The sequence below is a fragment of the Cetorhinus maximus genome, chromosome 31 (genome assembly GCF_964194155.1).
Source record: "Cetorhinus maximus chromosome 31, sCetMax3.hap1.1, whole genome shotgun sequence".
Lineage (NCBI taxonomy): Eukaryota > Metazoa > Chordata > Chondrichthyes > Lamniformes > Cetorhinidae > Cetorhinus > Cetorhinus maximus.
The window spans coordinates 9,254,663-9,271,699 of NC_135909.1; the positions used below are offsets into that span (position 1 = coordinate 9,254,663).

General features: G+C 46.0%; 3 non-coding genes across 3 annotated transcripts; all 3 read right to left on the reverse strand.

Annotated features, from left to right (window-relative positions):
* Positions 1–1,858: 1,858 nt before the first annotated feature.
* Positions 1,859–1,930, reverse strand: trnag-ucc (transfer RNA glycine (anticodon UCC)). Its single transcript has one exon. It is a non-coding gene; the product is annotated as a tRNA-Gly (tRNA).
* An 8,622-nt stretch (positions 1,931–10,552) lies between these two features.
* trnar-ucg (transfer RNA arginine (anticodon UCG)) lies at positions 10,553–10,642 on the reverse strand. Its single transcript is given in 2 exon segments — positions 10,553–10,588; positions 10,606–10,642. It is a non-coding gene; the product is annotated as a tRNA-Arg (tRNA).
* A 5,823-nt stretch (positions 10,643–16,465) lies between these two features.
* Positions 16,466–16,556, reverse strand: trnar-ucu (transfer RNA arginine (anticodon UCU)). Its single transcript is given in 2 exon segments — positions 16,466–16,501; positions 16,520–16,556. It is a non-coding gene; the product is annotated as a tRNA-Arg (tRNA).
* Between the last annotated feature and the right edge of the window lie 481 nt (positions 16,557–17,037).

Below are 17,037 nucleotides of genomic sequence, written 5' to 3' on the forward strand. Positions count from 1 at the left end.
TCTGTGTCTCTGCGCTCTGTCAGTGATAATGTACGGACTGTTTGGGAGGAGCTGGCGGGTATCTTCATTCTAGCTTGGCTGGAGGAAACACCATATTTATTCTGGTTCCTTCGATTATTTGCCTGTTGGAAAAAAGTTTATTTTAGGACTCAAGTGCAGGTGGGGTGGAAGATACAGATTCCATCAGTTTGACCTCTATAAATAATCATTGTGAATGGTTTGAGAGGCTTTAGCCAGGCTCTAGCTCTGATTGGTCAGTCAATTCTCAATCTAAATCTTCAACCAATCGGAGAGCCCGGTAGAAGGAATTGGAAGTGCCGATTGGCTTATATTTTCAAACTCGAAAAGCCCGCCAATTTGAGGGAAAAATAGGTAATAGCCAAACGGCTTAATTTCCTGGCAATTTTAATCTCACACTTTAGGAGCTGTAATATTGCATTTTGCGTCACAGAATCCTGGCGCTATTTTAGGAACAGATTAACTTTCTCAATCTCTTATCTGTAACCGGCTGTAACAAAGCAGCGATTTAAAACAGAGCCAATCTCAGCTCACTGGAAACGCAATACTATAGGTTACCAACCGACTCCTTCACACAGGCTTCATTGGGACAGAGAGAAACGGCTGATTTCTGATCCTGTCCCCTGAAAGCGGCCGGGAATGTTACAATCTGAAGAGCGGAGCGCTCCAGCAGCCACACGCTCAGCATAGCTGCTCTTTCTCAGGAGCCTGTGAACACGTCCCGCGGGGAGCTGCAGTCCAGCCCGGGAGGAGCGAGACTTGACTTTGGCTTTGTCCTGGGCTCTACCGCCGGTCTTTCTACAATCTTACACACACTGACACCACGAATGAAGAATTCCTCTCGCACTCACCTTTCCCCTATCTTCTGGGGAATGCAGTCGGCCACTTCTGAATGGTCAATGTGTTCGGAATCTTGTTGGGTGGCTTTTGTAACCAATCAGAGTGCAGCCTATTTCATCAACTTTCAAAGATCAATGAGAAAATGGGCCGGAGATTGACTGAACCAAACGGGCAGAGCGGAAACGGGTTTTCAAATTGAAAATAAGCCCCAATGTATTTGAAAATGGCTGAAAAAAGAGACATGTCAAAGCTTTTCCTTCTGTACTCAACAGGACACTCCCAAGAAAACCAATATAAGGGGAAGACAACAATTTATACTGATAGAGAATATACTTCAGGGTGGAAAGTGACGGTCTTAGGCCCGGTCATGAGCTTGTGTGATACACAGCGCGAAATGATCTGATCAGGGTAGCCATTACCCTGCAGGATGCCTTTGATGAGCCCGCTTTCAGCATCAAGCTTGCACGGTGAACAAATGGCTCGGGTCCTATTTACAAGGTTGCCGATAAGACCAATCTTACAGAGCGTGGAACTATAAGAATCCCAACGCGTATATTGACCAGTGAAGGTCGGCTTACGGTAAACCTGCTAGAGAATCCTCTGGAAGATTCCTCAACTAGTGTGTCAAGGGAGGGGAGTTATTTTGACTGCTCCATTTCATAGGTGAATTTGAGCGCAGGATGGAGCCCATAAAGACATGTAAGGAAATTGTTACATGCAACTGCGGATATAAATATAGCAAACGTATCATCCACATATCGGAAATAGGCGAGAGGGAGGAGGTGAGGCGTCTTTCCAACCAAGGCCCGAATTTTACGTTCGAAAAACGTGATAACGAAAACGTTTGAAGTATTTTATTTTGTTAGTCCTTTATTTCCTTGTTGGAAATCTCCCCACACTTTCTGTTGTTCTTTATCTCATTTTGGAAACCACAGAGATTACCTCCACGCGTCCGGAATTGTGGTCTGACCACGGGTAAGGCTAAAAAATACACCGCTGCTGCGATGGCCGGGAATCGAACCCGGGTTAACTGCTTGGAAGGCAGCTATGCTCACCACTATACCACCATCGCACACTTCCTTACATCACAGTCAGCATTTATAGTACCGCGAAACACACTATATCTTTGACATTTTGTTACTGATTGATAAACTGTTTTGCAATAACTCTCACCATGTTCATCGACACCAACACCCATCTCGGACCCTCCACCCCTGCCTGTCCCTCCGTCCCCACCCCATCTTCCAATCCCAGCCCCGGCCGTGTATTCACTATACCCCCTGACCTTCCCCTCTCTGACGCTGAACGTTCAGTGCTCAGCAAAGGACTTAGTTTCATACCCTTACACCCTCATCTCAATTAATTTCGGGCTCGGCACGATGCTGAACTCTTCTACCGCCGCCTTCGCCTCCGTGCTCACTTCTTTGGGCAGGAGTCCTCCCCCCGTTCAACGGATCCTTTCACCCACCTCCAGGATTCTCCCTCCACCTGGGCCCCTCCCTCTGGATTCTTACCTTCTCTTGATCTTTTCATTGAGAACTGTCGGCGTGACATTAGTCGTCTCAATTTCTCTGCTCCTCTCACCAATTCTAACCTGTCTCTCTGAACTTACAGCACTCCATTCTCTCAGGTCCAACCCCAACATTGTCATCAAACCCGCTGACAAGGGTGGTGCTGTTGTTGTCTGGCGCACTGACCTCTACCTCACGTAGGCTGAGCGTCAATTCACAGACACTTCCTCCTACCTCTCCCTGGACAATGACCCGACCACTGAACATCAAGCCATTGTTTCCAGGACTGTCACTGACCTCATCTCCTCTGGAGATCTTCCTCCCACAGCTTCCAACCTGATAGTCGCCCAACCACGGACGGCCCGCTTCTACCTCCTACCCAAAATCTACAAACAGAACTGTCCCAGCAGACCGATCGTGTCAGCCTGTTCCTGCCCCACGGAACTCATTTCTCATTATCTTGACTCCCTTCTCTCTCCCTTTGTCCAGTCCCTTCCCACCTACATCCGTGATTCCTCTGACACCTTACGTCACATCAACAATTTCAAGTTCACTGGCCCCAACCGCTTCCTCTTCACCATGGACGTCAAATCCCTCTACACCTCCATCCCCCACCAGAATGGTCTGAGGGCCCTTAGCTTCTTCCATAAACAGAGGCCCGAACAATCCCCATCCACCACTACTCTCCTCCGTCTGGCTGAACTTGTTCTCACACTGAACAATTTCTCCTTTAACTCCTCTCACTTCCTCCAAATAAAAGGTGTGGCTATGGGTACCCGCATGGGCCCCAGCTATGCCAGTTTCTTTATGGGGTGTGTGGAACATTCCTTGTTCCAGTCCTACTCCGGCCCCCTCCCACAACTCTTTCTCCGGTACATCGATGATTACTTCGGTGCTGCTTCATGCTCTCGTCGGGACCTGGAAAAATTGATTAATTTTGCTTCCAATCTCCACCCCTCCATCATCTTCACATGGTCCATCTCTGACACTTCCCTTCCCTTCCTTGACCTCTCTGTTTCAATTTCTGGTGATAGACTGTCCACCAATATCCATTACAAGCCTACCGACTCCCACAGCTATCTCGACTACAGCTCCCCACACCCCGCTTCCTGTAAAGACTCCATCCCATTCTCTCAGTTCCTTCGCCTCCGTCGCATCTGTTCTGATGATGCTTCCTTCAAAAACAGTTCCTCTGACATGTCCTCCTTCTTCCTTAACCGAGGTTTTCCACCCACGGTCATTGACAGGGCCCTCAACCGTGTCCAGCCCATCTCCCGCGCATCCGCCCTCACACCTTCTCCTCCCTCCCAAAAACATGATAGGGTCCCCCTTGTCCTCACTTATCACCCCACCAGCCTCTGTATTCAAAGGATCATTCTCCGCCATTTCCGCCAACTCCAGCATGATGCCACCACCAAACACATCTTCCCTTCACCCCCCACTGGTGGCATTCCGTAGGGTTCGTTCCCTCCGGGACACCCTGGTCCACTCCTCCATCAGCCCCTACTCCTCAACCCCCACCTATGGCACCTCCCCATGCCCACGCAGAAGTTGCAACACCTGCCCCTTCACTTCCTCTCTCCTCACCGTCCAAGGGTTCAAACACTCCTTTCAAGTGAAGCAGCATTTCACTTGCATTTCCCCTAACTTAGTCTACTGCATTCGTTGCTTCCATTGCGGTCTCCTCTACATTGGAGAGACCAAACGTAAACTGGGCGACCGCTTTGCAGAACACCTGCGGTCTGTCCGCAAGAAAGACCCAAACCTCCCTGTCGCTTGCCATTTTAATACTCCACCCTGTTCTCTTGCCCACATGTCTGTCCTTGCCTTGCTGCATTGTTCCAGTGAAGCCCAACGCAAACTGGAGGAACAGCACCTCATCTTCCGACTAGGCACTTTACAGCCTTCTGGACTGAATATTGAATTCAACAACTTTAGATCTTGAACTCCCTCCCCCATCCCCACCCCCTTTCCGTTTCTTCCCGCTCCCTTCTGTTTTTTCCAATAATGTATACGGATTGTTCTTTTCCCACCTATTTCCATTATTTTTAAATATATACCTGTAATGCCCTGTCAGTCTTTCCACCCCACCCCCACTAGAGCTGTACCTTGAGTGTCCTGCCATCCATTCTTAATTAGCACATTCTCTTAGATAATATCACCACCTTTAACACGTCTTTGTTCCTTTGTCTGTGACACCTTTTGATTAACTGCTCCTATCACTGCTTGCTTGTCCATACTACCACTCCCCGCCCAACTTCTCTCCCCCCATCCCCCACCTTAAACCAGCTTATATTTCACCCCTCTCCTAACTTTACTCAGTTCTATTGAAGTGTCATGAGGATTTGAAACGTCGACTCTTTTCTTCTCCACCGATGCTGCCAGACCTGCTGAGTTTTTCCAGGTAATTCTGTTCTTGTTTTGGATTTCCAGCATCCGCAGTAGTTTTTTGGTTTTATTCAGAATAATTTCCCGGCCCCGCTCTCTGGAATCAGGTCTGACAGTATCTCTCGCGAAGAATCAAACATTAACTCTGTCCCTCTCTCCACTGATGCTGCCAGACCTGGAACAGGGCGAACGTTTCGATTCCAATGTGACTTCTTCGCCAGTTCCGGGAGGCTCTGTTTCACTCGCCGCAGATGCTGCCGGAGCTGCCGAGTTATTTTCAACAGCTTCTTTGTTTTTATTTCAGAATGTCAACAAAGCCGGGCCATTCAGGAGAGACTTTAAAAATAGTGTTTCACGCAAAGATAGAGGTGTGAAACTGTCTTCCCTAATAAGCAGTAAATGCTGCCTCAATGAATAATTCCAAATCCGTGAGTAATAGGTTTTTGCGAGGCAACAGTATAATAGGATATGGAATCAAGGCAGCTGGATGGAGCTAAGACGCAGATCAGCCATTGTCTAACTGAGTGTTGGAACAGGAAGGAGGGACTGAATGACCTTCTCCTGTCCCTCCACAGAGACCCGGAACTCTGGGCTCAGACACTCTCTGTCTCCATGGATCCCCGTCATTCTAGACTCGGGCACTCACGTCAGGATCACACTTCACAGATAATCACTGACATGATCGGATTCTCCCGCTTTTATAGCTATATTTTCAGCTGCGGTACTTTTAAAACTCCTGTTTTATAATTAGAGTGAATTTTACTGTTTTTATAAAATGAACAACTTTGAACTTGCGCCTAACACAGGGATCCAGGCAGGGATGGAATGTCCAACTTAGAGTGAGTGAAGACGAGTCTCTGAGGTTGAAAAGTGCACCAATATCTTCAACATCTCAGGAGGGCTCGTCCGGGAATTAAACCTGACAACTCGAGCAAACTAATTTAAAGAACACCCCTAAATGAGAATAATACCACTAAAGACTGGAACAACGAGGCAGCCAGTGACGCTACATGAACCAAAGATAACTTTCATTGTCTCCCAAATCCTTTTAACCAACCTGTCACATCACAATTGTTAAGTCAGAAAATGCAAGAGTTACACCACAGCTCAGGTATTGACAGAGAATGTGAAACTGGGTCCATGTCTCACATCGATGACCTTTCACCCGAACTGGGAAAAGTTAGTTTTGTAATAAGCTGTAAGTCAATGTAAGGAAAGAAAAAAAAAATCAAAAGCGACAGCCTGTGATATTTTGGAAGCCGGTTAAAAAAATGAGAAAATAGTTTATGCTGCATGGCCAGAGAGAGGGAAACATAAGCTCTTAGATTTTCAACAGCACAAAATGAGGCCCGTCGTCTCCTTGAAAACTCTCTGTAAGATCAATGGAACAAGTAAAGAAACAAAGGATGTTTCTGGAGGAGGAGTGAATGGCAGATTGATGAACAACTGCCATCCGAAAATAAAAACACGTGGAAAAGGAATCTCGAAATAACCTCTGTAAACAGGAAAAGCGAAGTCAAAATGGGGCGCGGGAGGGAGGGAGAATGGGTGGGTGGGTTGGGGACACTTTTCCAGAGCGATATTGTTGATCTCAATGATCTCACTGGAAAGCTGGAAAGTGTCTAATTGAAAGATGAGGCGCTGTTCTTCGAGCGTACCTGAGCTTCATAGGAACATTGCAGGAGGCCGAGAGCCGAGTGATCTGCGGAAGAGCCAGGCCGCCAGTCATTTTGTTTCACCAGCTTGACTGTGTGGATGAGTTGGATCGAGTTCCTGCTGATTTACCGGCGGAACTTGGGTATCAATTCTGTCACGAGAAACTGACACCCCGACACCTTCTGTCCAAAGATACTCCAACTCCAACATTTACTGTCCTACTGTGCCCGTGAGTCACATTCTGCTGAGTAATTTATTTCATTCCTGCTCAAATCCCTGATTGTTAATTCCCTCTGAACCGGATTGCTCAAACACAAGAAAAGGCTCAAACTCGTCTCAGTGTAAATACCACAATCCAGTTAAAGTGTGGATAAAATAAAATTAAACTGCGGGACTCCAGTTCTGTCGGTTTCTATGTTCATTCAGGCACGATTGAACCCGACTGATTTCAGCATCAGGATCAATCCAGATTCTTTAACCTTCTTTAACATTTGCGTTCATTTTCTTCACGTGTATTGCAGTGATATACTGTCTGCAATGATTTCTCGGGTTCTTAAACATGCTCCTGATTTCAATAACTGTCACCATCTCGAACGCAAAGAAGTTTGAAAAACCTCTTGGACAACGCACCCTGATCCGGCCAAATCAAAATCAAACTGTGGGACTCTCAGGCTGTGTTTAAACTAAAGAAAGCCTCTAGGACTGAGGTAATGGCAATCAGCGCGTAAATGCATTGAATGGGTACATGAATGCTGATAAACTTCCAACAAACTCTGGTGGACTCACTTCGGTGCCTATTCATGCTCTGTCCGGATCTGGAAAAATATATCAAATTTGCTTCCAATTTACACCCCTCTATCACCTTCACATCGTCCATTTCCAACACTTCCCTTCCCTACCTTGACCTCTCTGACTCCATTTCTGGTAATAGACTGTCCACCAATATTCAATACAAGCTCATCGACCCCCACAGCTACCTCAACTACAGCTCCTCACACCCCGCTTCCTGTAAGGGCTCCATCCCATTCTCTCAGTTCCTTCACCGCCTTCGCATGTGTCCCGATGATGCAACTTTCCAAAACGGCTCTTCTGATATGACTTCCTTCTTCCTTAACCGAGGTTTCCCACCCACTGTAGTTGGCAGTGCCCTCAACCATGTCCCGCCCATCTCCCGCGCCTCTACCCTCACACATTTCTCTCCCTCACACAACCACGATAGGGTCCCCCTTGTCCTCACTTTCCACCCCACCAACCTCCATATTCAAAGGATCATCCTCCGCCATTTCGTCCAACTCAATCATGATGCCACCACCTTCCCCTGATCCTCCCGACAACCACCCCCCCAAGCCCGTCAGCATCCCAGAGGGACCGTTCCCTCGGGGACAACCTGGATCACTCTTCCATCACTTCCAACACCTCATCCCCATCCCATGGCACATTCCCATGCAATCCAAGAAGGTGCAGCAACTGGCCCTTTACCTCCTCCCTCCTCACCGTCGAAGGTCCAGAATACTCCTTTCAGGTGAAGCAGAGCTTCACTTGCACCTCTTCCAATTTGGTCGACTGCATTCGCTGCTCCCAATGCGGCCTCCTCTACACTGGAGACATCAAACCCAGACTGTGTGAGCGCTTTGCGGAACACCTTTGGTCTGTCCGCAAGCAGGAGCCAGACATGTCTGTCACTTGCCATTTCAACACACCATCCAGCTCTCATGCCCACATGTCCTCCTTGGCCTGCTGCGATTTTTCAGTGAAGCCCAACGCAAACTGGAGGAACAGCAACTCATCTTGCAATTAGGCAGTTTACAGACTTCCGGACTTATCTTGAGTTCAACAGCTTCAGACCAGGAACTCTCTCCTCAATCCGCACCCCCTTTTAATCCCCTTTTTTTCTAAATTAATATTTTACTTTTTATCCACTTAGTTTTATTTTTATTCATTTATCGACTGCTTAATCCGCTTTTTGCCCCCCTTCTATCTCATTTTCTAACTTTTTATTCCTCAATACCGACCCCACCCCCACCCCATCCCCCAAAGGGTCCCCTGTTACCTGTTGCATGTTGTTCTTTCACACAATGCTATCCGTGTTTCCTATTATCACATTCTGCTTTCTTACCTTTACACCACTAACAACACATTTGTTTTAGCTCTTATCGCTACCATTGAAATTGCCTTTGTCCTTTAATTCATGGCACCTTTGTCAATCTGTCATTTGTTCCCACTATCGCTGACCTTCTATCCATCTTCACTTCCTCCACACTCCACACTTTGACTCTTGGGCTCCCTCCAGAAGCTGCATAGTTACAGAAATTAAATCACCACTCAGTCCCTTCATTTAAACCAATGACTGCTTCTTTAAGGAAGTTCTTCATTCCGATTTATCGAGTAATTTGATGGAACATGCGAACAAGGAGCAGGGGTCGGCCAAGAAGTTTTCTGATGTTGCAGGGATGGGGTCAGACTGAGAAACCATGCCTGACGGTCGGGAATACAGGACGACGAGGCCGCGACAGATTGAGACAGATTAGACAGTGATAAACAGCTTCTCTTTGTGCAAGGCACCGGTTTTAAACGAATCAATGAGGACATGAGGATTAATCTTCCATGGTGGGTGGTAAGGATCGGGAATGCACTGTCTGGAGTAGGTGGTAGAGGCAGGTTAAAATCGATGCTTTCATAGTGGAACTGGACAACTGCCTGAAGAGAAACGTTTACATGGCTATGGAGAGAGGGCAGGGGACTGGGATAGCTGAGTTCCTGTTGAAGAATCTCAGGACAGACAAAAGGCCGAATGGTCTCCTTCTCTGCTGTAACTTTTCCACTTGTACGTGTGTGAGGTTCTCTCTGCATCACTTTGTCGCTGGAACAGGATTTGAATGTGGAATTCATTCTCCTTCTGTCGGTCTCTGTGGATTAATTCTTTTTCGCTTTGTCCGTGGGACGGGATTTGTTTTCGGGATTTATCGGGGATCTGTCAGTTTCTGATGTTGTGCCTGTGTGTATGATTCATTCTGTATCGCTCGGTCTCTTGTACACCGTGAGAGTGTGTGATTCAATGTGTATCAGTCAGTCACTGATGCCAGGCCTGAGTTAATGATTCATTCTGGAGCTCTCTGTCTTTTACTCAGTTTGAGTGTGGGATTCATTACGTGTCTGTCAGTCCCTGAGACACTTTACAAATCTGGATTCATTCAACGCAGAATATGCCTCACTGAAAGTGGGCCATTTGTTCTAACAGGTAAACTGCCCGACAAGATCCTCCACCTAGAATGCTTCATGTAACATTCTCTGTTTATCCCTGAAATTCATTCTCCCTCCTATACTTATCTTGACTTCCTTTAAATGCAGTTTATCAAATCGTCTCAGTTGTTTCAGGCGATAGTTGGCCTGTAACTGCTGCCGATTCAATGGGAATAAATTAATTAATCATGTTTTCTAAATTGTATTTCATATTTGTATTTCTATGTCTGCCCCATCACATCACATCACAAATTCCTCACAATGACCTGTTTCTGCGACACCGACAATGTGAGTTTCTACCGCTCTGCTGCGGCCAGTAGATGGCAGCACATTCTGATTTAGTGAAGTTGATAGATCAGAGACAATCGAGAAGACTTGTTCACATTATTTGGAAAGGGACAGTTTTAGAAATACTACGAGAGTGGAGTTGACCTTTTCTTTTATGTATTTTGTAACAAGCAATAGTTATCGTCTGTTCCTCGACACGATGATGACATCCACTCAGGGCCGTGAGTTTCTGCCATGGGTCTTCATGTGAGTGAACAGTTCAATTCTCGGTCCACAGATCTTTGGACACATGGGGACAGGATGTCCCGAGAGGTAGTGAGATCCGGAGTGCAGGATTTGCTTCCTGTCACTTCTCCTCAGCTGCCGTTCTGCCTCATCATTGAGACCTTGTGACTCAGAGTGTGCTGCAGGTTGTGGGATAAGTTTTGGTCATTTTGAATGATGAGAAGCAAACTACACAAAATACAAAGATGAGTTAGAAATTAATGCACAAATTAACAAGAGCAGAGAGTGTGAGAAAGAGCCTTGAAATGTTTGGAAGGAAACGCAGAACCTTCAGCTGACGAATGAAATCGCGGTTTTCAGGAAGTTAAACAGATTTCTGCATACAACGACCGCGGCAGGACTCGAACCTGCAATCTTCTGATAGCCTCTTCAAATACCACCGAAGTCAGACGCCTTATCCATTAGGCCACGCGGCCAACTCTTACACTCTGCCTCGTGGCCTCCCCTCTACCGTTGCTAAATTTCAGAAAATAAACCATAGAACAGCCCCTTCATATAAATCATTACCAAAGGAAGACGTTCTTACCGAATTAATGAGCAATTTTATCTATGTTTCCGACATGTTAAGACAATAGTGTCAGAGAGAGAAACTTCTGCAAATTTCGGAATTGGGAGAGGGGGAGGGGTGTGCGGGCATTGGGGCTCAGTCAAAAAAACATGACGTTTCCGGAGTGAAATTAGGAAACATCTCTCAAAAAAGGGGACTGGAATTTCAGAGATCCCATCGGGAAACAACATTTCAATTTTAAATCTCAGTTTGACAGATTTGTATTCATCAAATATATGATGGATCAGTGAGAAAATGGTTATTTATCTGTATCTGAAATTTTCTCCTTGAAATATTATTGAAGACATTGAGTTATGCATTCTCCGCAATCGAACCCAGGTTTGGGATAAATTAACTTTTACACTTCTCTTATTAGGATAAATTAACCGTCCAATTACATGAGCAACAGTTTCTTCATTTACTCCACGTGTTTTGCAGTGATAATTTCGCTGTAATGGCTTCTCAGGTTATGAAACCTCGCCCCGGTTTAAGTAAAATCAGCCTTTTCGCTCGCAAATGAATTTGGATTTTAAGTGACGACACACGAGGACTCATCCGGGATTTGAACCCGAGAGGCATAATCATTTAATGAAAATCCCGAAGCGCGAATCATACCTCTAGACCAACGAGCCTTCCACAAGTAAGCGAGATAACCGCTATATGCATTCATTGTCCTCCAGAGTGCGTCAACCCTCATTTTGGGTTTCTGTCGTAACACCAGAAAACAATTAAGAATTACACCTCATGGCAGGCAGCAGCGTGGACAGTGAAAGGGTGTTCATGTTTCAGGTCGATGACGTTTCATCAGAACTCAGCAATGCTAGAATTGTGATCAGTTTTACACTGTAACTCCTGACACCGAGCTGGAACAGGAACTCGGCACCCACTCAGTCTGCCGGTGCGTACGCCGTTCCTCCCACCGCTGACGTCCTCGTTGTTCAGCCGTTGACCGTCGCCCACTTGCTGCCTCCCACTCACTCCCCTGCTCCCGAATGCCAGGTGCCCTGACCCCAGGCCCTCGCCGCCTCGTTCGCTGCGCTACACGCCGACCCTTATGCCGCACCGCTCGCTACCCGACTACCAAGCCCCTCACCTCCCACTCGGCACCTCCCTCCTGACCCCTGTCGCCGCCCATCTCACCACAAGAACTGAGGAGATTGTGACAAGCAGAACAGCAAGTGAGGCGCTGAGGGGTAGGGAGCAGGCCGGAGAGCGGGAGGTTACTGAGGCGCCAAGCAGTCCGGCAAGAGAGACGGTGAGCAGGACAGGGACAGCAGTGCCGAGAGAGGCACACAAGAACAAGAACACGAAAATCAGGAGCAGTAACAGTCCATTCAGACCCTCGAAGCTGCTCCAGCATGGCTGATCTGAATGTGGCCTCAACTCCACTTTCTTGTCTGCCTCCCATAATTCTTTACTCATTCCTTTGTCAAAAATTTCTCCAACTCCCCTTGAACATTTTCAATGACCCAGCCTCCACTGCTCTCTGGGGAAGAGAAATCGACAGATTAATGTGCCACTGAGAGAGAAAGAAAATAAATTACCTTCTGTCAGTCTGAAATGGGAGAGCCCGATATTTTTAAACTGAGTCACCTGATTGTTGAGGCCCCCACAAAAGGAAACATAGTCTCAGCAGCCACCCTGTCAAGTCCCCTCAGGATTTTATATCTTTCAATGAGATCACGTCCCATTCCTCTAAACTCCAATGGGCAGAGGCCCAACCTCCTCAACCTTTCCTCATAAGAAAACCCTCCCATTCCAGGAATCAGTCGACTGAATCTCCTCTGACCCGCTGTAATGCAATGATATCCTTTCTAAACTAAGGAGACTAAAACTGTACACAGTCCACCAGAAACTGCCTCACCAACTCACCCAGTCAGTCATGTATTCGCTCATCCACAGTCAATGACTCGATATTTAAACTACCAGAATAAGGCAGCTAATGCTGTAAAAAGGGGCCACGTCCTTTCGTCCCATGACTCTGCCGCTGGGTTTAGATGGGGGAGTTAGATAGGGGCGGGGCTGTTCATTTCTCTGACATCAGGACGGCAAGATCCCTGGAGAAATGTGCAGGAACATCGGGGAGGCTAAATCTTTGTGTGAGGTGGTAATTGCTGCTGACCGGGAAATGCGGATTATTGCATCCTGTGTAAACTGAGCGGAGTTGATTCAGTGGCGCTGGTTTTCACCGTCCAGCCCGCCAGTTTCCATATTCAACACATTATACTCCGACATTTCCACCACAGCCAACATGATATGACTACCAAAAACACCCTCCCTTCTCCTCCACAATCACCATTCCAAACGGGCCATTCACTCGGCGACAGCTGGTGCTCCCCCAGTACACCTTCCCTTTTCTAGGTCACAATCCCATGCAAGTGCTTGAATTGAAACTCCTCTTTTACCTCTTCCATTCTCAACATTCAAGGCCCCAAACACTCATTCCAAGTGCAGCAGTGATACACTTGTCCTGCTTTCAACTTAACATAATGTATTTGGTGTTAACAATATGGATTCCGCTACTTGATGAGGCCCCACAGGCTGAGTGACCGCTTTGCCAACACCTCCTTTCAGTCCGCAAGCCTGACTCCGACTTTCCTGCCACTTGTAATTTCAATTCTCCACCTTGCTCCCACTCTGACCTTTCTGTCCTTGGTCTGCTGCACCGTTCCAATGAAGATTAATTTAAGCCCGAGGAAGAACACGGTCACCTTTCAACTCGGCACCCTACAGATTTCAGGACTCACACTGAGTTCAATATTTTTAGATTATAAACTCTGTTTCCAACTTGTTTCATGTGTTTTTTGCTATTTTGTCTTTTCCGTCATTCTCTATTCTTTCTCATTGCAATTGAACGGCTGCTATCCAGCCATTCACACCTCATCTGGGCCAATTGTTTGTTTCTTTGTCTGTTCCCTTTGTATTTGCCCTGTGATACCTTTTTTTTGTAATTTCATCTCTCTGGGCGCCTACACCATCACAGACCTGCGCTTTTCTTCAACCTCTTCCCAGCCCCTGACTCTTTCACTTGTTCAAAACCTATTACATTTCTCTCTTTCCTCAGTTCTGCTGGAGTATCATTAACTTGAAACATTAATCCGTTTTCCAATTACAGTTGTTGCTGAGTGTTTCCAGCATTTCCTGTTTTTATATCATAGTAAGCTCCTTGCCTGATAACACAAACCTTTAAATTTAATAATCTGGAACTGGTAACAAACCACATTTAAACAGACATAGTCATACCTGCAAATCAGTTTCGATTTCTTGAAAGAAGACAATATTTTACCGTTTCCATTCCGCGCCCACGGGATCAATTCTCATGCCAGCTTCTCACACCCTTCATGCCCCACAGGATGTCGGACTGATGTCTATCCATGAATCATAGAAGGATACAGGACAGACAGACCTCATTCCGCCTGTGCTGGGTGTTTGGTTGAGCGATATGATTACTCCCACATCCATGCTCCCTCCCCATATTCCTGTATTGTATTTCCTTTCAGGTATTTCACCAAATGTCTTTTGAAAGTTATTATTGAATCTGCTTCCACCACCCGTCCAGAAAGCTTCCATTTCACAACAACGCTCAGTTTAAAATACATTCTCCCCATCTCTCTCCTGACTCATTTCCCAATCAGCGTCAAACTGTGTCCTCTGGTTAGCGGCCCTTCCGTCAGTGGGAACAGTTTCTCCTGATTTACTCTATCAAACTGGTCATCATGTGACCACCTCATGGCAGAAGTTTCGCAACGTGAAACAATTGGAGAAAATTCGAGGAAAATTTTGACAAAATTGATTCCGAAACTTAATTTATCCAAATTTGAACAATTTCAAAAACAGCACCGCAATTGAATAAAACTTCCTAAAGCGCTTCAAAGGAGCTCAGTCAAGCAACATTCGACACTGAGTCATAAATTTGGGCAGCTGAACAAAACCTTGGTCAAAGGGATGTAATTTAAGAGGGTCTTAAGCTGGGTGGGGTGGGGGTTGGCAATTGGGGGCGTTTCTAGAAGGAATTGGAGAGCGAAAGGCTCAGACAGATAGAAACGTGGCCGCCAATGAAACAATGAAAAGCGGAAATGAATAAGGGACCAAGTTTGGATTCAGAAAGAGAAAGGGAAATGTCTGGGAATGGAACTGAGAATCCAGTCTGGCAAAAGTGAAATCTACCCCTAGACCATTAATATTCACATAGCCGCTCATTCCAAGTGTCCAATTGGAAACCTGACTGAAGGAACATGCAGTCTGACAGAGAGCCTGTGATAATCTAATGTCTAATCTGAAGCTGTAGCAAGAACTGTTCAATCCAGATGTGATAACCGTGTTGGCCTTGATGTTCAGGGGTGTAGACTCACAACATTCTTGTTCCGAGCTGTCTGTCAGAAACAGTTTGGAAAGATGACGGAGCAGTTATGGGAAGTAATGTTATGTTGCATGTCACTGATGTTCGTTGGCTATATATCACCGAAAAACTGCATTGTTACGGCACAGAAAGAGGACATTTGGCCCATCATTTCTTCACAGACTCTCCGAATGAACAACTCTTGAACCATTGCCCCACCTTCTCCCCATTACCCTACACATTCTTCATTTTCAGATAATATTATAATTCCCTTTTGAATGATTCAGTTGATCCTGACTCCATCATACTCTTAGACAGTGCATTCCAGGCCCTAATCACTCACTTCAAAATAATAATTAAAAATAACTTCTGAAAACAGTTCGCTTTGTTTTACTAATCAAATATAATTTTCGATCCTATCACGAGTGAAACGAATTCTCCCTATCTACTCTGTCCAGACTTCTAATGATTTTGAACACCTCTATCAAATCTCCTCTTAACCTGATTTTCTGTGAGGGAAACAGCCCTATCTTCTCCAACATATCCTCATAACTGAAGCTCCTCGTCCCTGGAACCATTCACGTGAATGTTTCCTGCAATCTCTCCAGCACCTCCACATCCTCCCTAAAGAGTGGCACCCAGAACCGGACACAATACTCTTGTTGAGGCCGAACTCATGAATTTTACAAATTCAACATAGCCTCTTACTCTTGCACTCTATCTCTTTATCAGTAAAGCGCAGGATACAGTATGGTTGATGAAAAACTCTCTCAACCTGTCCTGCCACCTTCAATAATTTATGTACAGAAACATCCAAGTCCCATTGTTTCTCCACCTCCCTTAGAGTTGTATCCTTCATTTTATATTGTCTCTCCATGTTCTACCAACCAAACCTCTCTCCATTGAACTTCATCTGCCACCTGTCTCTCCATTTCCACCAACAGGTCCAAGTCCATTTGAAGTCCTACACTATCCTCCACACTCTCCACAATGCTTCCAAGCTTTGTATCTTCCGCAAACGCTGAAATTTTGTCCTGGGCACAAAGGTCTCGGTCATTGATATTTATCAGGAACAGCAAAGGTCCCAATCCTTCCGCCAGGCCGAAAAACATTCATTTACCGCCAACCTCTGTTTCCTGCCACTCAGCCAATTCTGTATCCTTGTAACGATGAAGCGGTTTTACTCCTTTTACCACCCATTTCACTGTTAGGTGGCGAATGTTCTTCTGCAAAGTGGTTCAGATTGGAAAGCGGAAAGTGACTGGATTCACCTGTACAGAAGGAGGTTGGTGACGGCAACTGAGAACATGGATGATCCAGTTGCTGATTTGCTTCAAACCTTTATCTAAAAATCGACTCTGGTGGGACTCGAACCCACAACCTTTGAATCTCTTAAATGAGAGCAGCTAGAAGTCCAATGCGCTATCCGTTGCGCCACAGAGCCAGACTCATCAAGGTCGCATTTGCCATTGACACAAGGGAATTTCTGACACTGCAGAACAAAAGCTTCAAAAGGTCAGCAATTTCCCACAATTGAACAATGACGACATTTCAAAGGCACACGTTACCTGTAAAGTGTTTTGGACGTCCTGTGTCTGTGAACAGAGCTATAGAATTTCGAAAGAAATAACAATTTCCTTCAAAGAGACATCGGTTGGAAAACAGGGCCGACAAGTGGTGGCTGAATTTTTTTGCAGAGAAGGGTGAAGTGATTAATTTTGGTCGGAAGAACAGGGGGAGAAAAGACAAAATAAAGTTTACAATTCCAAAGACGGTGCCGGAATAGCGGGAAATGGTGTACATCTGCTTAAATCATTGAAGGTGGCAGTGCAGGTTGAAAGAATTGTTCATGAAGCATACAATATCCTCGGCTTTATGGCGAGGAACTTAAATTACCTCGATACATTGTAGCGGTAGGGGATATT